This window comes from Prionailurus bengalensis, chromosome E3 (genome assembly GCF_016509475.1).
Source record: "Prionailurus bengalensis isolate Pbe53 chromosome E3, Fcat_Pben_1.1_paternal_pri, whole genome shotgun sequence".
Taxonomy (NCBI): domain Eukaryota; kingdom Metazoa; phylum Chordata; class Mammalia; order Carnivora; family Felidae; genus Prionailurus; species Prionailurus bengalensis.
The window spans coordinates 4,341,012-4,367,400 of NC_057357.1; the positions used below are offsets into that span (position 1 = coordinate 4,341,012).

Consider the following 26,389-nt stretch of genomic DNA (forward strand, 5'->3'; position numbering starts at 1 on the left):
ATCCTTTAAAAAAAAAATTTTTTTTTAACGTTTATTTATTTTTGAGACAGAGAGAGACAGAGCATGAACGGGGGAGGGTCAGAGAGGGAGACACAGAATCTGAAACAGGCTCCAGGCTCCGAGCTGTCAGCACAGAGCCCGACGCAGGGCTCGAACTCACGGACCGTGAGATCGTGACCTGAGCCAAAGTCGGCCGCCCAACCGACTGAGCCACCCCGGCGCCCCAAAGATCCTTTTTTAAAAAGCTTCAGCACAATGTTATCAACCTTAAAAATTAACGATAATTTCTTCACGGTCATCAAACCTCCGGCCACTGTGTGCGTTCCCCTTGCTGTCTCGTGAATTTCTCTTCTTACACTGTGCTTATTTGGATCAGGAACTAAATCAGGTGCAGACAGCCTGTTTGGCTGGTGTCACTCACATCTCTTGTCACCTGTAGGCTCCATCCGTCTCTGTTTCCCTCGCTGAAGAGATGGGCTCGTTTGCCCCATATCGTTTCTGCAGCCTGCGTTTGTGGACTGGATTCCCATGGTTCCCCTTACGTAGGTTAGTAGTGGGGCTAAGATCTGATCGGACGCGGGTTTGACGCTGCTTTGTCTGAGCTGCCTCTTAGGCGGTAGGGCGTGTGTCTGTCAGGAAGCAGATATGTCTGTCTGTCTCCCCTCGCGCCTTTGGACGGTCCTTGCCTAGGCCCGTAGACTGGTTACCGCCTGTACCGTGGCCGGTGATCTTGGCGCCTGGCCGTGCCGGCGTGCGCTCCCCTCTGAAGAACATGCTGTGAGCGGCCCGTGGGAGGGCTCTCAGCTTCCGCACACGGACCGTGATGGAAGGTGACTGACTGTGACCAGCAGAGCATTTTAGCACGTATGAGATCGTTTCCTGTAGCTTCCCAGGGCTGTTCCACTGTGGTCCCTCGAAAAGTATGGAATCAGTCACTAACCGTCATAGCAGTAGTTATCAGATTGAAGTCATTTTGAAAGTAGTCGGAAAATGCCCCAGATTTGCTGCAGACAGCAGCATCCCAGGCAGCAGAAACTGCTTTTCTCCCTCACTCTCGATGCCGTGCCTCCCTGTCCGCCGCGGCCGCAGGATCCCCTCACGACCCGGAGCCTGGGTCATGGCCGAACTGTGTGCTGCATGGGGTTCGGGACGGGAGAGGGTGTCAGCTCATCTCCCAGCCGCCGCGAAGAGAGACTGCGCGCCTTGGACTGGAGAGAAGACAGGTGGCCAGAAGGGCCTCTGAGGAAGAAACGTCCCCGTCCGGGGCCTCCCAGGAGGGAAGAGACGGTGTGGGTGTGGAGGCTGCCGGACTCAGACGTGCCCGTGGAAGGAGGAGCCGCTCAGGAGACCAAGCTGTGGGTTCGGCCGCATGGTGTCCGCACGGCGTGGGCCAGAATACAGGATGCGCATTTTCTCTAGACACACCCCTCACTCTGGTTTTCTTGCCTTGTGGCAGTTGTTGTGGATCACTTGTGGATATTTGTTCAAAGTTACACTGTCATCTTGTTAAACGTTTGCTTGGAAAGGGCTTATTGCCGGGAGCGTAACCCATTGGGAGCCGGTACGCGGAATCCCTGTTAATGAAAACGTGTGCCCCTTTCCAACATTCAGTTCACGCTGACTTTTTTGGGCCTGTCACCCACATAGGAAGACGTATGTAGTATTTTAGCAATGAGCCTGTGAGAAGGATATTACTTATCATGGAGCGTGTGCTGAAATCGAATTTATAATAACTTTACAAAAGCCTTTGTCACTGGGAGAGGGAGAGGGTTGGTGGGCGCCCAAAGGGTATTGTGTAGAGTTTTAATGACGTTCATAGTCAGTGCTTTCGAAAAAGACAGCTATGTTTACAATTATGAGCTGAAATGAAATGAAAGCTTTTGATTTGGAGATACAGTAATTTACTGTTTGCTGTTTTTGCATCTTGTGAATGTCAGGGGATAAACTTGGTAAATTAATGACAACTCAAATTACAGCAATGCCTCATTTCCATAATTACCCTGCATTTAAAGCATTTCATATTAACAGGAGAGGATTATATAAATGCTTTTACTTTGATTTCCTGGAAATGGGCCCTTGCATCGTGACTTGCAAGGAGGTTTCGTGGGCAATGTTCGCCGCCGCTGTCGCTTTTCACAAGTTTCCGGTTTTCTGGGCAAAGGTTCCTGATGGATTTAAAGGAAAGCAGATGGAATCTCTGGCTGTACGTGTATTTCATAAACGTAGAAAGGGAAGCCGTGAGGGTGTGCTGTGCACTGCCCAGGAGTCTTGGACAGAGGCCGTGAGCACAGCGGGTCCCCGCCGGCCTCGTGCTGACTGGTCCTGCCACCGTGCCCCCGGGGCCTCACCAGACCCCCTTCCAGGAGCCCGATGACAGGCCGAAGATGTGTTAGTGCGGGTTTTGCTTTCCTCGGACATAACGGTTCCAGCCTTACGTCATGAGCCGGTTGCAAATGTGTGGCATCCTCTCTCCTACGAGTACTTTCCGGGAGGCATGCAGAGAAGAAATGGCTATTTTTACGTGGTCTGCTTAAGAAGACGCCTTTTCCCCTTCGTCATCTGTCACATGTTCCACCATGCCCAGAAAGGCACACATGTGTCTTCTGTTTGTTTCCTCGGCAAGCGGGTCTCTGGTTCTTCTGCACGTGCGCGCAGAGCGGGGCTGTGACTGTGTCACCTTCCTGCTGGAAGCCACAGCGGCCGCCCAGCGCCCTGCCCCTGAGCCCCGGCCCGGCGCTGCTGAAGGGCTTCCCCTGGCCTGCCCCTCTTCCCCAGGGCACCCCCCTCCCCCCGCCTCGTCCTCTCCAGCAGGACTCAAGATGTTGCGTCCAAGGGCTCTTCCACACCCTCACACGTCGCTGGGGACCCCGGAGAGCTTTCCTTCACGTGGGGCTGTCACCCTCAGCGTATTAGCGATTGGAAGTGAGAAGTTCAAATACACGTGTTTATTGACCTGCTCAGAAAGAGCAGTGATAAATGTATCTCAAGAATCGCTGTTCTTGGGGCACCTGGGTGGCTCAGTCGGTTAAGCGGCCGACTTCGGCTCAGGTCATGATCTCGCGGTCCGTGAGTTCGAGCCCCGCGTCAGGCTCTGTGCTGACCGCTCAGAGCCTGGAGCCTGTTTCGGATTCTGTGTCTCCCTCTCTCTCTGACCCTCCCCCGTTCATGCTCTGTCTCTCTCTGTCTCAAAAATAAATAAACGTTAAAAAAAAAAAATTAAAAAAAAAAAAAAAAAAAAAGAATCGCTGTTCTTGACAAAACCACTCTATTTCCCCAAACACAGACATTTAGAGTAGGGTGTTTGGTGTTTGGAAAAGGCTTCAGGTCTGGCTTGATCGAAGACGGCTGGAATGTCCTGGCTGCTGTGCCTCTCGTCTGTGGGGGTAGGTGGCTTTGGTTCAGGCTGGGAAGGAAATTCAGCCTCACGCAGAGAGGGGGCTGGACGAGGGAGGGGTATCCTAGCGCCTTTCAGATGATTGTGGACATCGTTCCTCGACGCCTCCCCAGAACCTGACAGGTGGTAGTTTCTTCAGGGTCACTTGCAGTATGGAGTCTGACACATCATCGGTGGACGTGTTCTCTCTCCGTTACATTAAAACCTGTTGCTCTGTCTCACATCTAGAATAAATCTCTCATTGCCCGGCTTGGTTTTGTGACCTCATGCATTGGTTGATTATTGGGGGAAGTATCGATTGAGTTATGCAGATCTTCTGATGTCAGTATGTCTTATCATATCAAGAAAAGCATATTTTGTCTTAAGTTGGGTCGGTAAATTTGAGCCCCCTTGAACCCAGCAGGTCATATTTTTGGAAAATAGAAATCTTTGAAAGGATCAGACATTTTGATGTAGTTTAATTGTAAAATTTGCTTTAAAAGTTGAGCGACACAGTGTATTTTTATAGAAATAAAAAAAGTCATGTAATGTAGTCATTGGCCTTGTTAGCACCTCATGACCTAATTAGGCTTAAATTTAGGTGGCTTTTTTTTTTTTTTCCCTTGTATGGACAGTCAATTCTTGATGATTTCATGTGGGGCTCTCCCATCTTGTCAGTTATTTCTGTTGTCTTCCCATAACCAGGCAGAGCATGGGGGCCCTCGTCCTTCCTGGTTCCCGGGTGGTGGTCCTGCTGTCCCCCCTCAGCCACGGGAGTGGGGCCACCAGGAGAAGTCAGGGAGAAGGGTCTGGACACAGAACTGTGAGAGTCCTCACGGGGTGTCAGTGACAGAGGAGGTGTGTTTTTATGGAAATAACTCCCCGTTTGGGATTTCTTTCGAAACCCTTCTGAGCACACTTCTAAAAAACTGTGCCAACTTTCGATAAACACCGGCATTCCCTCCCTCCCTGATTTCGTAGTTTCCCCCCTAGATCTCTCTTCCCTCCTCACAGTAAATCAGTATCCTAGGGCCCAGCACTGACCTTCTGTCTGCTCAGAAGAGACTCTGCTTTCTGGGGTTTGTAGCACAAGAACAAAAGGTACTCACTGTTTTTCCAGACGGACCAGCAGAAACGCCGAGTGCGTTCTGACCCCTCCCGGGCCCTTCCCACAGACTCGCACTGCCCCCTTTCACAGCTATTCTGGGTTTTATAAACTTCATAGTTGCGGAGTTTGAGGTCATGTGGTGGTTGTGCCTTTGACGCCCGAGCCGATCGGTGGCCTAGCGAGCTGCTCGGGAAGATGTCCACCAGGACCCCTCCCGCCCGACACTGCTGAGCCACGTGAGTGATTTGGGCTCAGGCACGTGCACGGGCAGTGGCTGGGGCCAGCTGTCCATCAGAAACCTGCCCAGAAAAACTCCCTCCTATCACATGATTTGGTTACAGTTTACCGGTGAAATTAAGGATCCTTCTCTATGCTCCCGTGGAGCCGTGGGGGAACACAGGCAGTGAAAAATAGCTTGTAAGCCTAGGAACCCTCCGGAGCTGATTCAGAAAGAGCGTGACAGTGGAGTCTGATGGTCCCGGTGGCAAAGCAGGCAGCTTGGGGGCTGCAGAGCTCCGTGAACAGAAGTTTGTGTCTGTCTGCCTCCACCCCTGGGGACATAAATATATCCGTTCTGCTTGGCTGGTACACCCCTGAAGCTGGGAACAGTGACTCATCACAGCTTGAGGAAAACATCTTTCCCTCAAGAATAGCCACCTCCCTCTGGTTGGATTCCGTATCAACTGCGAACATTTATAGCCCTGCCTTGGCTGCCAGCATGCGAGGACACTGCTGAATGTTGGGCTTTCTTAGCGGTTGTGTTTTTCTCTGCAGACTGTGGTGTGAGCAGGTTTTCCAGACCTGCTGACCCCTTGGGTTAGCCAACAGGAGATCTCACGGAGAGTCTAGAACTTTCTGCAGTGATAGAAATGTTTTGTGTCTGCGCCATCCAAGATGGCAGCACGAGGCGTGTGTGGCCGGTGAGCGTCTAAAATATGGCCGAAGTGAGTGGAGAACTCAGGTTTCAGTTGTTTGGTCTATAAGTTCGTTCATGTTTACAAAGCCGCACGTGCCGCTGGCCTGGAGAGGTGGCCGGTCTGTGGGTCCCCCGGGGCGGGCGTGGCCGCTGCCTCAGTTTACCCGTCACCCCCGAGGCACGCGTATTGCTTTCTGCAGTGTGCTCGAGGTGAGAGAGCCCCACAGGTGTGGCCCGGGCCTGGGGCTCAGGCGGACTCCCTGCGGCTCCGGGGGGTGAGGCGAGGCGGCCGCCAGCCGTGGCCTTCCGGAAGGACGTTGAAACATCTTGCGGCTGCACAGGCCGGCCATCCTCGTCGGCTTCTGCTCCTCGGCACCGCAGACACGTGAGCATGGACGGTGTGCGTTTTCGCCTGTTGCCCGGGTTCTCGAAGCCCGAGGGCCGAGCAGAGAAGCGAGGGACCCAAAGTTGATGCCTGTGGGTAATAGAGAGAAGACACGCGGTTGCTGGTGTGGGAAGCGGCGTTCCTCAAACTCCGTGGCCCTTTCCAGCCCTGGCTTTCCTGTGCCCGTTGGTCGTCGACAGAGTGCTTGTGAGTCCAGTGGCTTGATGTGAACATTACACGCTCACAGATTTTGAAGTTCCTTTGTGAACAAATGAGTGTGCGTGCCGCCTGCACGGACGCCTGCTCATGCCCGTGACCAGTATGGCTGGTCATTCTCTGGTGTGACTGTTGGTCGTGGACGCCCCCCCCACCCCACCCCCGCCGGCCCCGCAGGGAGCCGCGAGCCCACGAGGGCAGGGCTGAGCTCCCTGCACTGAGCGTTGCACTTAGCGCTTGGAGGCCACGAAACACGAAACCCCTACTTACGCACGTAACCTTCTGTGGCCTGCTGCTTGTCGTACGGGACAAATTCCAACGTCTGGCTCGCGGAAAGCCCGGAATCGGTGTTTCTGACTCGTGGTCGGGAGCCCCGTGCTCCACGTGGGAAATCGGGGACCCGCCGTCGTCGGCTCGGCTCTCCGGGCCGTGGCGGTGTCTGCACCCGGCTTTCGGCCAGCGACCAGAGCTCGGCCCAGGGCCGCTCCGCGGGAGGGCCGTGTGTCCGGGAAGAAGAGGAAACGCCCCGGTGGGCGGTCAGCCGGTCTCAGCGCCTCGGGACCCTGGCAGCAGACCGCAGCCTGTGGGCAAGTCCCGCCAGACGCCTGTCTTTGTAAATGAAGTCTTTCGGGAGCACGGCCGTGCCCGTTCCTTGACATGGTTTCTGCGGCTGCTTGCTTGAGGCAGAGGTGGGGTGGCCCGAAAAGCTAACAGATTCAGCGTCTGGCCCTTTACAGAAACAGTGCACGCACTCGGCAGCCCAGTCCATTCAGTGATACATTTTGCCGAGATCGTTACCGGTTTTCTTTACGTGGAGCCCCTGTGTCTCTTGAGGTGTTATGTTTAATTCTCGGTGTTTTATATATTTGTCTTGGGGATGGTCACTGTCAATAATGGGATCTTTTTCCCTGATTATTTTCGAAAGGGTTAGTGCTGACATGTAGGAAAGGAGGGCTCTGTGTGTGTGTGTGTGTGTGTGTGTGTGTGTGTGTGTGTGTGTTTTCTTTTTTTTTTGTACGAACTTTATAATAATTTATTTTTAGATTTTTGCATTTTAAAAACAAGCTTCCAGAAAAGCTTTAAGACTAGTTCAAATCACTCCTGTCCTCTGCCCAGATTCCATGTTTAACTTTCTGCCATGTTTGCTTTTAGTATTTTCTCTACACGTGTCTGTGCTGCTTGAGGGCAGGTTACGCATACGACGCCTCCTTTTCCCTTGGAGTAGGGGTATCTTCCGTGGCCGCAGTCTGGTCACCGAGTTGGGGACCTTGTGCCCCGCCCTCCAGTCCACGGCCCGTGTGCCCACGCCATCAGGTGCCCCAGTAGCACGCTTTACGGTGTCCCGGGTCCTGTCCAGTGTGGAGCCCTGCGTTTGGGTGCCCTGTCTCTCTGGCCTCCTTGCTCTGCGACAGCTCCTTGGCCCTCTTTGTGTTGACCTTGACGTAAAAAAAATAAAATAAAATAGGACAGTCATCTTATCGGATGCCTCTCAAATTAGATTTGACTGGTTAAGACCAAGTCCTGATGAGATTCGGGTCAGGCATCTCCACAGCCCGAGCGAGAGCACTCCCCTTCTCCAGGGCCACTCCAGTGCTAGCGTCCCTCCTGGTGCAGGTGACGAGGATCCCTTGGTAGAAGTGTTGACTGCGCTTCTCTGCCCGATAGTTACTGTTTTTCCTTTTGTAGTTAACAAGTAATTTTTGTCCTTCAGCGCTGGAATAAAATGCTTATTTTGTATCTAGTCGCTGTTACCATTCCTTGTAACAGTTTTTAAATTCCCGTTTTGCGTGCGTTTTCTAGGTCAAATGTTCATCCGCAAATGATGATTATTTTGTGTCTTTCTTCCACTACCTTTTATCTCCTTTCTTCTTGCATCTTGTCGAGTTTGCTAGAACCTCCAGATAACACAGAATGGGTACCCTGATGGTGGGCTCCATTCTTGTTTGGAGCCGGACCAGGAAGGCTTATGGGGCCTTTCAGAGTAAATGTAGCCTTGCTGCTCCGAAGCTGCTTCCCGAAGGCAGTCTTCCTGGTACCTCGCTGAGGTGAGCCCGGGGCTGCGCACCCACGGCACCCCTGGTCTGGCCGTCCCGCTGTTACTGTAGGGTCGGTAGTGTGTTTATCTGACATGATCTGGTGGGGGTGGGGGTGCGCTGGTTTGTGCTTTCCTCATTTACTGCTGTCGTCCCAGGACCAACCAGTGACCCCGGGCTGGGCACATAGTTGGCGCTTTGTAAGTTGTTGGCAGAATGAATAAAAAAGCAAACAGGAAAGGTCTGAGTGCAGAAATAACCTGGCAGAAGACGGTGACCAGAGGTGACAGGAGCTTAGCATCTAAAAGGTCTGCATCGTCACCCCCCAGCTGGGTGCCCTTGGGCAGGTGCCCTGACCTCAAGCTCCATCTGTAAGATGGGCACACTCCCCACTTGCTGGGGAATTACGAGAACTAAAAGCGGTGGGCCAAAGTGCTCACCTCAGTGTCTGGTGTATAGGTGCCCTCTCCACATGCCCAGGCCCTTGCCATCGCTGCTGTCACCGTGACCGTGTAGGAGAGGCTTTGTTGCTCTGTGAGGCGTCCAGGTGTCCGAAGTGAGATCTCCTTTGTGGTGGGAGAGCTGTTGCAGGGCCTGGAGCCCGGCTCGGTGGGGTAGTCTGGCCCCCGCCCTCCAGCAAAGGTGCCAGTCACTGGCAGGGTGTCACAGAGCATGGCATCCGGTCTGTGCTGGCTGGAGACTGGGCTTGGGTGGGCCAGGATCCCTTGCAGTTCCCAAGGCGGTGCAATCAGAGCAAACTAGGGTTTGTTTCTTGTGTTTCTCTGAGCTGCTTGCGCAGAGGGTGGGGATTTGAAAAGACAGACTCGGGTTTTCCCGTGGATCAGTTTGAACCCCCTTCGTGGGGCTCAGAGACCGGCCCGCACTGGGGCGGGACGCTGAGAGCAAAGCCAGCCTCAGTGCAGCGGTCTGACGGCCCCTGGCTGGGACACAGGGCACTCGGCAGAGGATCAGCGGGCAGCTGGGGACGGAAGCCCAGATCTGATCCGGTGATTGGTCTGCACGTCAAGGCATTTACGAATACGGACAAGTATGGAAGATGACGGAACGTGTGCTTGTGACCCACGAAGAATTGGCACTCGTCCACATCGTGTCATGTGCTTTCAAGGCTTTTTAGAGTTTTGTTTTATTTTTTCTTTTCTTTACTTATCTTCGCCCAACGTAGGGCTTGAACTTGTGACCCTGAGAGATCAAGACCTGAGCTGCGATCAAGGGTCTGAGGCTTAACCAACTGAGCCACCCAGGCGCCCCTATATTTTTTTTAGTTGCGTTTATTAAGTAATCTCTCCATCCAGCATGGGGGCTCGAACTCACAACCCCGAGATCAGTGGCCGCTTGTCCAGCTGAGCCGGTCAGGCGCCCCAGGCCTTGTTTTGAATAGAGAAACAACACCCCGCAGATGACAGCAGGCCCCGAGTCCCCCTTCCTACCACGTTTCTGTCCCTTCTCCAGAGCCAGCCACCCTTCGGAGTTTAGCTCCGGATCTGTCTCACTTCCCCTGTTTCAGTTGTTGCAGGGGATGGGGGCAGACGTACAGAAGTGGCCTCACAAATCTGCCCGTTACGCTACGTGTGTTTTCTACTTCTCCAGAAGACTGGTTCGTGGGTGACACGGTCAGACACAGAGGCCTCCTGTTTCTTCACAGCCCTGCTGCTCGGGCCCCCGTCCTTCCCGTCCTGCAGCCTGCTGTCCCACCTGTCCCCCGTTCTCTCGGCTCTGGCCGGGGTGGCTCCCGTTCACCACGTCCAGCGCTCCCGCGTGCGCCTGGCTACCGGGAGCCCCTCCGTGTCTCGGCTCGAGCTCCTGTGCCTGCTCTGCTCGCACCTGCTCCGGGGTGGCTCTGGGCTCCTGCCCCGTCCCCGGGCTCGTCTGCAGCCCTGAGCGGTGGCCCCGGCATCTCCACGTTGAAAGCAGACGGCATTGGGAAGACCGCCCTCAGCCCCCCGGCCCGCATGCCCCCTGCCAGGTGGTTACTGAGGCCTTCGCTTCTACCCGCGTCCACACGTGGGTGCTCGCGGTGCGGGCCGGGTCAGGAGGGAGACCTCACGATCGTGAAGCGTGAGCGTGTGGTACCATTTTGGGGGTGCGGGGTGCAGTGAGGAAGCCAGAGACTGTCAGGTGGGTGGGAAAGTGATATTTTGGCATCTCCATTACGAGCAGAAGCTACTGACTGGAAGCATCGAGGGCAGAGACTTCCCAGCGGTGGGACCTGTGGGTGCAGTGGCTGGGGTGGGGGCGGACGGGGCACCCACAGAGGAGGCCAGAGACTGAAGGGCCCAAGGCCCCCGGAAGGTTCCAGGGGGCGGTGACATTCCCAGCAGGGCCACCGTGGCAGCGGTCAGTAGGGTCTGTAGGGCCGAGTGCTGGGCTGGCTCTGAGGGCGTGGGAGCGGTGCGTGCGTGTGTGTGCGTGCGTGTGCGTGTGGACAGGTCCCTAAAGCACCCAGGAGGAGCCACCTGTCCAGGGCCTGGAGTCCTCACTTCCCCCAGGTGTCCCCAGCGCTGCCTGGCCTCACGGTGCAGAAGGAAGGAAGTGTGCGCCAAAGTTCCGGAGCCCGGGGTCTAGGGTGGATTTTATCCATCCGCGTGCCGGGGACCAAATGTCGTTGAGAACGATGGTTTCCTTCTGTGTGGCAAAACGAAAAGCTTCAGTCATGAAACCACACGACCTGAGGGAAGCTCCAGGCAGGGGCTGGCTCCTCCCTGAGACTCAGAATGCTGTTTGGACAGCGGGAAGGCCCTTCCGGACTCTGGCCGCGTTTCCGGCTCATCTTGCTGAGTGTGCTGTGACTGCTTCAGGCTAACATTGCAGATGGAGCCACGGCTGCTGGAAACGCTAGAGGGACCACCCCAGCCACGCCTTCATCTGGGGAGGTGAGAGTCACGGACGTCACGTCTGTGCGCTAATCTCTGCCCGTCTCTGTGAGTGCAGAACACCTAACGGTGCGGGAGAATGTGTGTGTGCGCCTGTTGTTTTGAGAGTATGCGTCCGTATGCTTGGAAGGTTGGCTCCTGCTTGCTTGGCAAAATAGCGTGGGAACAATTACTCGGACAGCTCGAGGTGCCGGCTTGGGACCCTGCCCTTGGAGCCCTGGCGAAAGCACAGATTCCCGAGTACTTTGTGAGTACCCCGTCCCTGATTGGAGACCGAGAAGCCGAGGCACAGTCCACGGTGGAACCGTCCGGGGCCAGCACCTGCTTATCTTCAGCCCACACCCTGGTCCGCATTTTCTTCTGCTCCCTGGGCCTGTGAAAGGCAGAGGAGAGGCCAGAAGAAGGCTTGCTGGGGAGGGCGTGCGTGCTGTTTCCCTGGCCCGGCTCGTGTGCCCGAGGGCCCTGGAGACACAGGGTGACCTCGGACAAGCTGAACGTCTCCTTGCCGACCCCTCTTGCACCCGGGGGACCTGGACGCTGGCCCATCGTGCCACTTCCAGATGGAGCCCGAAGAACGTATCGCCAGCTGCTGAGAGCCCTCTGTGTACCCGGGCTGTCCTCAGCCCCGGTCACCGTCTGCTAAGACAGGCGGACAGCCACCGGGACGGGAGGGTATGTAGGCTAAAGGGGCTTGAAGGCTGGAGTCACACAAAGGGTGGCACTCGTGGGGCCCTCTGAGGGTGACCAGTGGCAAGACCAATGCCACGGGAACAGCAGGTAGGACAGGGCCAGACTAGCGTGTCTGGGGACGGGCTCAGGATGTGGGGAAGGAGGGAGGGGGTGTCCCGGCTCCCCCTGCGGCGCCCTCAGGTTCTCGGGGGCTCCGTGGGCCCCCGCAGATGTGCCCTGTGCGGGGCGCCCTGCCCCCTCCTCTTCAAGGCCGAGTGTCCACGGCCGGGGGGGCGCTTCCGCTAACACACGAGGGGTACGCTTCACTGAGCAGCCGACGTGCCACACACTGTCCCAGGGAGCCGTCCGGCTTCGTGCCTCGGGGAGGGCAGGGGGCCAGGCGGAGGCGGAACAGCTTGTCTGCGTTACGTGTTGCCCTTTCTTGTAAGATTCTCCCTAATACTTATTTCGACTTATGACCCTGTGTTCAGTGAATTGAATTTTTCTAAAGTAGATCGGTTTGGTTTTTTAAGTGCCAGTGAGATTGAGATGGGCCTTCCCGGGCAGGTGTCAAGCAGGAGTGGGAGCCCAGCCTGGGCCGCTGAGTGGGCCCGGGAGGCAGTTGCCCCGTCCCGTGTTCGGCCGGGGCAGGTGCCCCTGTCAGCACCCTGGGCCCAGGAGCCACTCGCCGCAGGTCAGCTACTGCCGGAGCCCCTCCCTCCAGCTCATCTTTAAATCGTGGTGACACATACGTAAAGTAAAACGGGCCGCTCTCCCCATCTCTGTGTCCGGTTCGGGGGCATCCGGTACGCTCACGCTGCTGTCACCAGCGGCCAGCCGCCGACCGCGTGCGTCTTCCCCAACCGCAGCTCTGTCCCCCCCGGGCGCTCCCCTTCCACTCTGTCTCTGGAGTGGCCTATTCCCGTGCCCCCTTCCGCGTCTGTCATCTTCACTCGGCTGCCAGTCCAAGCACGTGCGCCCCTTACCGCACGTGTTCATGCACGCATCCCCGCCGCGTCCCCGCCGCCCTCCTGTCCTGCCGGCCTTTCCTCAGCCCCCTCTGTCCCCTGCCTGGAGCACCGTCCACCTTCTTCCGTGCAGGGCACGCATTGTTTGCGGTCTGCATTTCTTCAGGGTGTTGGTGTTGTTTACAATTGGGCACATATTTTATAGGACACGTTCCCCTCCGCCCCTCCCCCTGCCTGCCCCGTTAAGCTGGAAGGTCTGGGACGGTGAGGACCATGCACGCAGGTGTTTGTTTCTGCCGTGGTTCACCAGGTCGTAGGGTGCATGTGGGCCTCTTTGCTGGTGAACGTGTGGTGGCAGAGGAGAACCTGAGTAACCACCCCCCCCCCCGCCTCTGTTGACCCGGAGGTGATGTGGGGAGGCTCTCAGAACTTGGTCAGCCCCACTTTGGATAGTCGTTGCCAGGATGGCTCCTACAGGCGTGCCCTGGTTCCCTCCTCCCTGTGCATGCGTGGCTTAGCGTCTCTCTGCTCTCCGGTTCCGGCACCTCCTATGTGCGACGGCCGTACAGGGAGCTCTAGCGATACGTGCAGCCCATGTTCGGGGATAATTAATCTTTCAAGTTTCTTGCCTTCTAGCCTTTAAGGGATTGAACTGGAATTCTGACGTGTAGGGATTTGCTGCGCTTAACTCAAATTTACTTTTTCTCATCGTAATTTTGTCATTTTTAAAAAATTATAACTCCATGTAGCCTTCATCTTTCATGGCTTTCAGAATGTTAATTTCATTTTGTTCACTGTCACCTACGAAGCCAGGGAGGTAAGATGTATTTTTAACAAGATAACTAAAAAAAAAAAAACGGGCAAAAATTTTCAAGTCGGTAACTTTTTAAAGGAGCAGATGATTGTCTCTTCAGAGAATTCATCTATCCAAAGTGATTTTTCTCCGGAGGAGTCCACACTGCTGATATGGTAATAAACAGAAAGCTAAAAATCTTTAATACTAAAGTTTATTTGGGAGTTTGTTTTAGAAGCCTGCGTTCTGTCCAGAAAGCCAAAAACAAGTGCCTTTTTTAGCTTTTATGTTCTGTACCTTTACTATTTCAGACGTTTTGGTATTAAATATGCAATCCATGCTTATAGAAAACTTGGAAAATGTGGAAACGTGGAAAGAAGCCATGAATAGCTCTCCACAGAGACACCGGCTAAGGCTGATTTTCCTTGCTTCCTTTTTAAATTTTTTTTTTTTTTTTTTTTTACGTTTATTTATTTTTGAGACAGAGAGAGGCAGAGCATGAACGGGGGAGGGTCAGAGAGAGAGGGAGACACAGAATCAGAAGCAGGCTCCAGGCTCTGGGCCATCATCAGCCCAGAGCCCGACGCGGGGCTCGAACCCACGGACCGTGAGATCGTGACCTGAGCTGAAGTCGGACGCTTAACCGACTGAGCCACCCAGGCGCCCCAAATCCTTTTTAAAGAGCCTTAGCAGGAGCTTTGCTGAAACTGCAGATTTGCAATTTCACTATCGCTGGGGATCCCAATCCCACCGGTCAGACCTTAAGACGCCTTTTTTATGTTAATGTCTGTTTAACTGAGGAGGTTAGGGCCGCTTTGCACCCCCCCCCCAAGCTAGGAGTCCGCCTCTGGCCTCTTCGCCTGTCCCTGTGGCCTGACGCTTGAGGGGGGAGGGGGGGGGAGTCCGCCGGCCAGGCTGGCGGGGGCGGCCCCAGAGGAGGCCGTGTCGGGCGGCTCCTGGCTCCTGGTCCTGCTTCCTGTGCTTCCCTCTTATCAGGAAGGGGCCTCCCCACCGTCCTCGTCGGACTGGACCAGATAACGCTTGCGGTAACCCAACGCAAAATGTGATTGCTAGTTTTTTCTGGAAAGTTTTCAGAGTGGGGGGGTGGTGCAGAAGAGGGCCTGGAGCTCCGGGCTGCAGACTTCTCACGAGAGAGCTGTGTTTGGGGGGCGAGCGAGGGGCTGTGTCCTCCGCAGCGAGAGCCGGCCCGGCCGAGTCCCCCTGGAGCCCAGGGCAGGAGGGGCTGCTGGCTCTCCAGGGTCTGCAGAGACTTGCCGTTTTTCCCCAGCACTTTGGATTTGCAGGGCCGGCAGATCATTTCATGGAAAACAAACGGATAACGCGATAGCTCACGAAAAGCTCTGCCCTGGAAACGGCTCAGCTGCTTTACACCCTGACTGAACTCCATTGCGGTTTCTTTGTAAAAGTGCAGACTCAAGCCTGTGCATCTGCTGCCTTCGCGGGAGAGAGAAGAGGCTCCAACAGCCCAGGCAGGGCCCGACCAGCGGCCGGCCGGCAGGGAAAGAACGATGCCTTTCCCTCCTCCCGTTTCCTGTGATGCTACGTGTCTCCATTCATGTGTCGGGCGCCCGGGCAGGAGGGTGGGGGCAGGTGCCGCACAGACTCTCAAGGAAAGAAACGTCTGGAAGTTAGGACCCGGAGGCAAGCCGTGCTGGGCCGGGAAAGAGGGTCTGCTCAGTTTTTATTTCAGAGAACACTGCCCATGAGTAGACCAGACCAGACGGTGGGGATAAATGGACGTGACCTCGGGTGTGATTTACATAACAATGAAGCCAGTTCAGTAGACCCTGGGCTGAAACCGGGCGTCTCTCGGAGGGATGATTCCTTATTCCACGGTGCTAATCTGCTTTATGACCCACTTCCCCAGGCGCATCTCTTCTCTTCACGGCACTGAACATGTTCAGAGACATGGGGTCTGCCCTAGCGGGCGGGTGGCGGTAAGAGCGGCCCACGGGATGACCTCCGCGCCCCGCCTGCGCCCCGCCAGCACCCCTCCGTCTGGGAAGGGCCCGTCGTCACTCGTCTTTCCCATCCATACGTCCCCTGGTGCCACACGGTCCTTCTGACTCACGAGTGTGGAAGCTTATTTTGTTAGTGATCCTCAGATTTTCACACGGTCTCCCGGTTCTGAGTAAACACAGGGGTGAAGAAGGGGCTGCCCTGCACAGGCCCCTGGGTCAGGACCGGTTTGCAAGGACAAGGCCGGCTTTTCCGGGCGGTAGGAGTGTGCCCTTTGAAGGGCCCGTCAAGGGCCGCCCCGAGCAGAATAAAGGAATAAAGGCCTTTTCAGGTTCTGTTTGGTGAGGATACCACTCCCCCGTTTTGTTTGGGGCTCTATGCAGGACGGCCGGTGTGGAGGTCTCTAAAACGAGGCTGGTTGCTTTGTAAACATCATCTGGTTGCTGGAGAGGATCCCAGCCTCCTTTCGGAAAACCGGATGTGCTTCCTGACTCTTTGATCAGGCTGCTGGGTTATCAGTGGCTGCTGCCTTGGGTAAATCGGAATTGGATCTGGGCTGCGGAGGTGGGGGGAGGTCGGGGGAACGTTGGGGGTTGGGGGGGGGCGGGGGAGACCATTCCCTTAGGAAAGGTTGGAAATGTTGAAATCTAACTCGACCTTATATTACCCAAAGTGATTTTCTCGGTTTAGTAGGGGATTTGACGTGGCAGAGCGAGGACGAGGGGTCTGGGGTGTAACAAACCTGTGTGATAAAAGTATAGCGATTTGCCCCGAATGATGGAAGCTTCAACTTCTTTTGTGTGCCCTGGGAAGGACTTTGCTCTGAATGTTTCTGCAGAGAAGCCACAGTGTCGCGAACAGTGGGGTGTGGTCTGGCCTCGGCTGCCCCGTGGGCTCGAGGGCTGGTGGGCAGGGGTGGCATCGGAGGCCGCCTCCTGAGGAGGCTCGTGGGAAACGTCTCTTGTGAATGTGGCCAGTCGAACACCGGGTGGCTGTGAACCCAGCAGCCCCATCCCCGCGTCCCCTGGTGTCTTCTCCGTGCTGTTCACGGCCTCGAATGCCATTTCCACCCGTCTCCCGGACAGCCCCCCCCTTCTGGCCATGCACACCTTGCCTCCCCGTGTTGTGTACCAGGGTGGGGTGCAGCCCTTCACCATGGCTCCTGTCTTTGTCGCTCTAATGCAGCACCTGTCACATGGCTGTTTATCTGCCCCCCCTGACTAGGTCATAGGCCCTGCCTCCCAGGAGAAACCGTCATTTATGTTTCTTCTTGGGGCCTGCACAGAGCCGGGTGCTTAACAAACACCTAACGAGTGTTTGTGGGTGAATCACAGCCTGAAGGGGTGCGCCATGGCCTGGGCCATCTCTGGGCGGGCCGTGGTGACTCCCAAGGGGACCTGGTGAGTGCGGCCCTTTCTGCCAAGATGGGGCTTTACCCTGGAACTCGGGCTGTCATCCGGGAACACAGACCATGTCTTCCCCACACGTGGGCACGGTTGGTAGTTTCATGGCAGGCGTGTGTGGTCGGCCGGCAGGGAAAGGTGAAGCTTCATTCATGTAATAAAAAGTCCAAGCTGCATATCGTGCCATCGGCTTGAACTTCTGAGGCGTGAGCTTCCACACGTAGTGACGGCTCCCGGCTTGAGTGGCCTGGTGCGGCCCTCACGCCCCGTCACGGCTCGCTGACAGCTTGCGGCCCCTGGTCTGCATGGTGGCGGGACTGGCGGGACCGTGTCCCTGCAGCGGGGGGCTTGCGTGGGCTCCTGCAGGGAGGTGCGCGGACCGGTGCCCGGTGCCCCCCATGTCACGCTGAAGCTGGAGGAGAGAAAGACCAGCAGGCGAGAGAAAGCGGCCGTGTGAGATTGAGTTGCCAGGTGCGAGGCTGACTCAGCGGCAGTTCTGGTGGTTTTTGCTGTTGAAATTTTTAACAAAACTCGGTTTCTCCATTTCTGCATCTGAGGAGCTGGAAAGCCAGGGTTTAACTAGAAGCTCTCAGTTGCTGCCTTGGTGACTGGATGGCTTTGGACAAGTGACTTATCCCCCCTAGGCCTCAGTTTTCTCATCTGTAAAGCAGTGCAGATGCCACCTTCCTTCCCGGGATGGTGGAAGCCTTGGAAAGTCCTGGACGACTGAGTTTCCTACCTCAGGATCTTCACACTCAACCAGCTTCGTCGACAGAGACCCGTACATGTTGGCTTCAGGACCAGTGGTGTTGGTCCGTGTTTTAACTGACATCTGAACTGGGGATTTGAGCCAGGGGACTGTTTTAGACTTTAATTACCACATCACGTGGACTCCAGAGAAGCTGTGCCACCAGGTCTGACTCCCGCTAAGCAGGACGTGTGTCCCGTGCTCCAGAGAGAGGGCCACATTCGGGGGCGGGCTGGCCGCCCGGCAGTGTAATACAGGCCTGTCCCACACTCTGTGCAGGTTGAGACTCTTTTAATGGAGACTGAGCTCAGATGGAACCCCGGGCTCCTCTGCGTGCAGCTAGGCACTGCACGTCCTGGCTTGTCCTGCTTCGTGGTCGCCGCGGTGTTGCTGCTGGTTTTCGTCACCGTGCTTGTCCTCCGTGCTCCTCCCCCTGCTCAGCGTGGTTCTTCCTCAGTACAGACGTGGCCTCCGTCAGTGTGGCCTCTGGCGCACTTGTGAGACTCCGTCCCGGCCGCTAGGTGCTCAGGGAAACCAGACCATGAGTCACAGCCTCGAGAGGGGCTCCGAGCCGGGAAGGGCACTGAGAACCTGGCGTGTGGCGAAGCTGGTACTCGGTCCCGCCTCTCCTGATCCCTGATCGGCACCTGCTTTTGCTCCTGAAACAGACGCTGCTTCAAGGCCCCGGCCCGGGGCAGGGTTCATTCTGGTTCGGCTTCAGAAGCATTGCGCTGATGTTTGTCCCGCTGGGGCCACCAGAAACGCAAGGACGGGAAGCTCCTGCACCGGGAAGGTTTCCTCCGTAGGGCAGCCCCGGGAAAGCAGGCGCACCAGCCAAGCGTTCATGCGCTCGTGCGTGATGTGTCAGTCAGAGGAGCTGGGGCATAGTAGCGGGCACACCCGATGACCGGTGCCGAAACAGAGGAAGTAGCAGCAGCCAGCCCCTCCCGGAGGCGGTGAGGACAGCCTCTCCCCGGGGGCCACAGAGGCCGCGCACCCAGCCCGTGGGAGGGGTCGCGGCAGGGAGCGGGCGTACCCCCGTCCTGCACAGTGTCGGCCCAGGAGTGGTGGGCCGGCGGCGCACGTGACCGCAGGGGCTGCCGGAAGTGTTGCTGAGCTGTGGCCCCAATGGCAGACGCGGTTTCGGCAAGCAGCCAGCGGTCCGTCCAGCGCGAGAGAGCCCATCTGGATGCGGAGTGTAGAAAGGTGTGGTGCTTTTAGTGGACCTCAGACACGCTGGCAAGTGGAGCGGCTGGGAAGGTGCTGAAAATTCTGTGGCCGCGGGTGCCTGTTGGAGGCTTTTCAAGGAGGCACGTGATGTGGTTCGCGGCACATTTAGGAACCCGAGTCGGCAGCGGCCGCAGGGGGATTGGGGTGAGGTGGCCACAGGCCTGCAGCAGAGCAGACATGACGCCCGTGGCGGGCACGCTGGCCGACCGACAGCTCTCGCCTTAATCTCGTGCGGCAGGTGAGTACCCCCACGCTTTACGAAGGAGGGGCCCGGTTTCGAGACGTGGAGTCCCTCCCCAGGGGCACACAGCCCACCAGGCTGGGTCCCGTGCACGGCCACAGGAAGGGAGCGTTCAGATGTGCAGATGACCTCGGAGGGCCGCAGCCTCCGGGAGAAGCACGCCGGGGATGCCGAGACACGAGCCGGCCTTGAGCGAGGTCAAGTTGGGTTTGAGATGAACCGAGCCTGGGAGCGGGGCAGGGCCTCCAAGGAGCGGGCGACCGACCCCCAGGCCGGGAAAGGAGGTGCGCGTTTGGAGGCAGGCAGGAGGGCGAGACACGCTGGGCGGTGTGCGCCGTGCGCGCCGTGCGCGGAGGGAGGGTGGCAGGTGATTGGGGCGCCTCAGGAGTCCTTTCCTACCAAGTCCCAAACTAGGCTTGATTTTTAAGGCGGATCGTACGTGCCTGTTATTAGTTCCTGGGTCCGTTTGCCCTTTCGCGCAGACCGATGGGGAGAGTGCCGACGAGGTGCGAGCACGGCATCTGAAGTGAGACGCAGCGAGAGCGCCCACCGGGGACCCTCCGCTCTGCCGTCGGGTCTGTCCGCAGACCTGCTGAGACGGGCTCTCCAGCAGGGCTCTCCAGACAGGAGCGAGCCGAGCGCCGTAAACCGCCGTCTGCCCTGCGGATGGTGTGGAGTGCATGGTCCCCCCCTGAGGACAGCCCGCTCCTCTGACGAGCGGAGGTTACTACTTCCGAATCTTTCCCGGCGCCTTTCACCTTACAGAATGATCTCTGCAGACGGGGGAGGCGGAATGCTGTTGACGGGCACCGCGGAGGAGGAGGAATACGCATTTGTAACAAGCCACTGAGCACCCTGGCGCCTCAGACTTCCTCGGAAGGAGTGCTAAGAGTTGACAAAATCAAGCCACTGCTCTCTGAATTCTGGATTTATTCTTGTAACCTTGAAAATGGCCCTGTCTGTCTGCAGCTTAAACGTCCCAGCCATCTGGCTTTCTCTGTACACACGGCTCGGGCTTTCCGTCTTCTTCCTTGCTAATCTGCTGCTCCGATAGGTGACATTTAGTTCTGTTTATAGTTGTGAGTGCATTCGGAGCCATTTATGATTAAACACTGCTCAAACAGCCAGGGTGAGATTTATTGACACAGAGCAGGGCTGATGTGGATGGAGTGCTCGGGGAGGGGGAAGGAGAGTCGTTTCTCTGTTCTGTGTATTTCCAGTTGACAAGACAAGACACTTATTTTTAAACGGTGCTCATAGCTCTGTGACTTCTGTAGAACTCCAAACGAGATTTCACTTTAAAATTATGGTAAGAGGGGCGCCTGGGTGGCTCCGTCGGTTGAGCGGCTGACTCTTGATTTCAGCTCTGGTCATCATCTCACAGTTCATGGTTCGAGCCATGTGCTGCTGGGCTCTGCACTGACAGTGAAGAGCCTGCCTGGGATTCTCTCTCTTTTCCTCTCTCTCTGCCCCTCCCCACCCTCTCTGTCTCAAAATAAACTTTAAAAAACATAAAAATGGGGCGGGGGGGTGGCGCCTGGGTGGCTCAGTCAGTTAAGTGTCTGAATTCGGCTCAGGTCATGATCTCAGAGTTCATGAGTTCGAGCCCTACATCAGGCTCTGTGCTGACAGCTCAGAGCCTGGAGCTGCTTCAGGTTCTGTGTCTCCCTCTCTCTGCCTGCTTGTGCGTGCTCTCTCTCTCTCTTTCTCTCTCAGGAATAATAAATGAATAAACTTTAAAAGAATAAAATATAGTAAAAAAAGGGATAATAGGTACTTCTGAGGGGTGGGCCTCTCCCTGGTCCCCATCGGTTCGTGAACTTTACATCCAGGTTCACAATCAGATAACCTTGGTTTAGGTAATTTATCCAAGTGAATTTGTGACTTAAAAATAAAATTCTCCTCCTGCCCTATTAATTCTCTAGTTACTTACTTTTGTTAAATAGTCAGCAGAGAAAGTTATTCACTGTTCACAGCCCATCGTATGAGCTTCAAGTGGTGAAAAGCAACTGTTTTACGTAATAATTTCGGGGTGATCGTGTGGCAGGCCCTGAGCTAGGCCCAGGGGGTGCAGGCCGTCTGGGCTCCTGCCTTGACCAAGCTCGGGCCGTGGGAAGACCACGGGGGAAAGAACCAGGCCATGCAGCCCATGTGGCCACTTGTTCCGGGAGAGCCCGTGAGGGGGCGGCTTCCCAGACAGAAGATTCCAGTCTGACAGCCACCGTCCGTTTGATTTCTTGCTCATCTGCAGGAGGTTTCTGCAGTCGTCCAGTTTTGAATACTGACAGGCGCTTGCTTTGTGGCTCCCGGGTCTCATCACTTTCACACAGGACGCGGACAGAGGAGACGCGTGGAGTTTGGTGGGGACCCTCCCCTGGCCTCCGCGGTCAGCCAGACACAGCCGGGGTGTCAAGATAAGATCCAGGTCTTACATTTGTGTCTAAAAGTAGGGTGCTTTTTTGCTTGTTTCGCTTTTGCAAAAAGGAACGTTTTATCCATGTTGATTTAAAGGTTTTCTGAAAGGTGATATGTTCCCGCAGTTCAAAACTCAAAGGCAGGGGCGCCTGGGGGCTCAGTCAGTCGAGCGTCTGACTCTTCATGATCTCACGGTTTGTGAGTTCGAGCCCTGAATCAGGCTCTGTGCTCACAGTGCAGAGCCTGCTTGGGAGTCTCTGTCTCCCTGTCTCTCTGCGTCTCCCCTGTACGTGCTCTCTCCCTCTTTGTCTCTCTCTCAACAATAAATAAACTCTTAAAAACAAACAGGGGTGCCAGTGTGGTTCAGTCTGTTGAGCATCCGACTTGGGCTCACATCACGATCTCAGGGTTTGTGGGTTCAGGCCCCATGTGTGGCTCTGCGCTGACAGCTCGGAGCCTGGAGCCTGCTTCGGATTCCGTGTCCCCCTTGCTCTCTCTGCCCCTCCCCTGGTTGCTTGCTCTCTCTCTCTCTCTCTCTCTCTCAAAAATAAGTAAACATTAAAAAAAATTTTTTTAAATAAAAAACTCAGAGGGTATGCAGTCCACAACCTTTTTCTCTTTCATCCTGGCTTCCCTCCCAGATCATCCGTTTCTGGTTCTTCGTGAGTAGGTGTCCCTTCCACCCTGACTTCCTTTTCTCCACGGAGCCATGATTTTCACGCGCGCTTTCAGAAAGTCTGTGTGCACGTGGAATTGTGCGCGGCGCACAGCACTGTCCCGCGTCTTCCTTCCCGGCTGCGGGAACCAAATCACAACAACAAAAATCGGGCTCTGCCTAGGGGTGAAAAGGTCGCTCTTCGGGTCAACTGAGTTTCTCGACTTTGTCTATGTCTCTGTATGAGAATCCTCAAAGGGATCGTAGGTGGAATTGTGCCATAGCGTGTGGCCGTTTCATTTCGAGGCGCGATCCTAACGGTAGCTTCCATTTGATGGCAAAGCGCATGTCCGAGGGACGCTGCTGTTTCAGGGTCAGGGTTACGCGTGGCGTGGGGCCCAGACGTGGAGGCACCGGCCGAGGCCCGGGCACAGTTCGCGGTGACGCAGTCCATGCGCCCCACGCACCCCACGCACCCCACTCTGCCCCGCCGTCCTGCATTCCCGCGGACCGGCTGGGACTCGGGCCCTCTGGCCGGTGGCAAAGGCTGAAATGCCTAACCTATGAGAAGCCTGCTGTTTATCAAGTCGGCTCTGGGCTCGGGCAGAGCCAAGTTTGGAATGAATGAATAGGATATTTTGAAACACTCTGGTGTTGTGAAACCCGAAACTTCGCAAGTTCTTTTTTCTCTCTGTAACCGACCGACAGGAGCTGGGCTGGCCAGGCGGCTTCGGGGGGCCTGGTAGTAACCTGTGTGTCTTGAGACAGCTGGAGGCCGGGCCCCGCAGGGGTCTCCGACAGGAGGGCTCACGGAGGGGAAAACAACAAGGACAACAGCAGGCAAAAACAGTCCTTCCGAGGCTGTTCCCAGAAGGGGAGTTGCCGGACTTCACCCTGGTCCCCGCCCCCCGGAATCTGTCAGTAAAGGACCAGAAATAAGGGCCGGGAAATAGGGTGCCTCTCTTGAGAGTCTGCGGGAGGCCGTGTCCCCAGTGGAACGGGGCGCCGAGGCCGTCCACGTCGTAAGAAAGCACAGACGCGGGCCAGGCCGGTCCGCCCGGAGGGGAGCCGCCCCTCCCCCCACGAGAGCCCACGTGTCCTCGGGGCACGGCCGCCGCCAGCCGGGCTCGGGTCGGGCACGCCACGCGGGCGGGCCTAGCCCGCCAGCAGCCCACGAGCGCCTCAGCACCCACTTTACAGACCCGGAGCTGGCTGACACAGGTGAGGACGCATAGCAACGAGGGCACGTCGTAGTCTCGTGAGTTATTTTAGGCTGATGGCTCGAGTCTTTTTTTTTTTTTAACGGAAGTTGAAACCAGTTGTTGGTTTGTATCCGGTTTTCCAGGTGACGCGGCTCTCCGGGCAAGAGGGGGGCGTGCGCTGCGTGGGGCACGGGACCACCCTGCACCTGCACCTGCCCCCCACACCCGCCGGCGCCCCTTTGTCGCCCCGGCATCTGTGTGTTCGTCCGGGACCGGCAGAGCTGGAGCCGTGTCTCCGAGTCCCGCTCTAACGTGTTACTGCGCCTCCGTGGCTCTCGCTTTAGCGGGGCGACGCTCCCTTCGAGAGTGATCGGAGCCTGCGCAGGTCGTGGAGGGCGCGGCCCTCGAGCTGGTGCCGTGCTTGAGTTCTGGCCTCGGGCCCGTCGTTTCTGTCGTAAGAGCCGTGGAGCGAGAGGCGTCTGCGCCTCCTCACCGCCTCTTCCTGCTGACGCGTGCGGACCGTCGTGCGTGGACGTGCCGCTGTACGTGCTTCACGTCCCTCTGCGCGGTGTTCCGGTCTCGCAGTGAAGGAGACCGAGGGTCCTGCCCCCGGGGAGACCCCGTCGGCAGCGGGGCGTGGCCTTCCACAGCGGGTCCCGGCTCCGCAGGCTCGCTTTTGCTTTTGAAGTAGGTTGACGGGAAATCGTGAATGCTTTCGGGGGGTCCCCTGTGTACGTCACCCGGTTGCCCCCACCTGTTAGGTGGCATGTGGTCAGGGGACAGAATCAGAGCCAGGAAGCTGATGTGTCACGGCGTGCGCGTGGCTGTGCCGCGTGGCCACACACGTAGATCTGTGGGACTGCCACCTCCACGAGACGCACGACTGTCCCAGCACCACACGGCCGTCCCTGGTGCCGCCCCTGCAGCCACGCGTCCGCTCTCCGGCGCCGGCGTTTGTCATTTAGGGTTAGGCCGTTTTCCGACACCACGTCACGCCTTCTGTGCAGCCGTCACGTGTCCCAGCAGCCCGTGGCCCCTGCCGCCGAGGGTCTGAGTCCCGCCGAGCGGCTCCCCCCTCGGCTTAACCCTCACCCGCTGAGGGACGTCTGCAGCGTGGGGGTCGCCAGTAAGGCTGTGGCGCGGGCTGGACTGGACGGGGGCCCGGGCTGTAACTGCGAACCCGTTGGCGTGTGTTTAGGTGAAGACACGGCCACTTTCCGTTCGTGCCGCCAGGGCGGAAGACACCCCGCTGCTCGCCATCCCGCCGGCCTCTGGGGGGCGCCGGCTCGTATCGCAGCCGTTCCGCCGGGTGCGCGGCGACGGCCCGGCGGGGTCCCTGCTTTGCAGTCGCTGACGGCATCGGTGCTCGCCTCCTGTGGGCTCGTCTGCCGTCCGTGGTCCCCCTTCAACCGACGTGCCTCTTCGTGCTTCCTGTCCACCCTCTGAGTGGTTTGCTTTTTACTGCTGAGCTTTGAGACTTGTGACGCTCGTAGGTGTGAGCCTCTGCCCCACGTGCGGTGCTGGGGACCTTCTGCCGGCTCCAGCAGACGCACGCCCGTGGTTTCGATGATGAAATCCGGTTTGTTGATTTTTTTTTTTTTTTTTCTTTTCCGGACCGTGCTTTTGGTGTTGTGTCTAAGAAGTCCAAGCTCTAGCCCCGAAAACTTTTTTGAATTTTGACTTTCTCCCCCCGTAGAGAATGTGTTGTTTCCCACTGACTGTTTTCAAGACAGATCAGTGTTCAAAAGGTCGGCATGGATTTCTTTGGGTTAATCCCGCTTAGGATTCATTCGCGTTCTTGAATATGTAGGTTTACCTCTTTTGGGGGGAAATGTCAGCCATCTGTTGACTATTCCCCAATGTTCTCTTCTTCTGGGGCCTTGCACGACGTGGGTGTTCGATCTTTTTTTTCTTTTTTTTAATTGTTTTAACGTTAATTTATTATTGAGAGAGAGAGACACCGTGAGCAGGGGAGGGGCAGAGAGAGAGAGGGAGACACAGAATCCGAAGCGCCTCTAGGCTCCGAGCCGTCAGCACAGAGCCCGACGCGGGGCTTGAACCACAAACCATGAGATAGTGACCTGAGCCAACGTTGGACGCTCCACCGACTAACCCCCCCCCCCGGGTGCCCCTGGATGTTCGATCTTATTCAAAGTGCCATGTGTCCCTGAGACTCCAGTCGCCGATTTTCTGCCCGTCTCCTCTTTGTTCTTCGGGGGTAATTGTCCTTCTAGACTCAGGTTGTCGATTCCTTTCTCGGCTCTTTTCATTCTGCGGGAAGCTCTCCACCAAGCCCTGACCTCAGCTACTGGTTTGCTTTTGTTCGGAAATCCCACCGGCTCTTCCACATCCGCCTTCTCTCCTGAGAGTCTCTGGGTCTTTCTTTGTGTCAGCATGACTGTACGCGTCTGGAATTGCGTGAAGTTCTCGCAGTGGCTGCTTTAAAATCCTCGTCACGGGATCCTGGCATGAGCGTCGTCCTGTGCTGGTGTCTGTTCTCACTTGCAATCTTCCCCATTCTTGGTATGACAGGTGGTCTTTCCGGAAACAGGACGCTTGGCGTGTGATGTTCGAAGACTTCGGGGTCTCATCCTAATCCTGTGTTTTATCAGGCCTCCGATACCACGCTGGTGGGCGCAGTGGGGGTCGCCCCTCCGTGGACACTGAGGGCGTGCCCTGTGCGCATGCATCGCTCCCAGCCCGGGCCGGCCTGCCTCACGAGCTCTGCCCTGGCCTGTTGTCCCCAAGTCCTCAGGGGACGGTGTGTACCCCTGTCCATGGTAGGGATGGCTCGTGTCCCTGGCCCTAGTGCACGTAGCTTTTTTTGCAGGGACTCGCGTCCACCGTGGGTCTGTGGCTGCTTCTGGGCCTCAGCAGAGCGAGGCCTCGTGTGTCCCCAGCCTCACCGTCTGTCTCTCTGTGATGCTGTCTCTTCCTTGCCTCCTGGCTCAGTGTCTGTCCTTCCTCCCCTATAGCCAAACGCTTCCTTAGACTCAGACGTGTTGTACAAACTCACGTGTAGGTCTTGTGTGTCCTTCAAATACGCTTTGTAATTTTTCTCCATGAAAGTCTCACACGTCTCTGACTTTCGGTTCGTTTGTGTAATTGTTGTTACCATTGCTGTTGGGACCTTCCACGTGATTAACTTTCTGCCGTGAACCTT

The 26,389-nt window shown here is 56.6% G+C and overlaps 1 protein-coding gene across 1 annotated transcript in view; it reads left to right on the top strand.

The window, feature by feature from the left end:
• The window catches only part of FOXK1 (forkhead box K1), a 70,763-nt gene that overhangs the window by 4,403 nt on the left and 39,971 nt on the right, over nt 1-26,389 (top strand). The gene's annotated exons all lie outside the window — the stretch shown is intronic.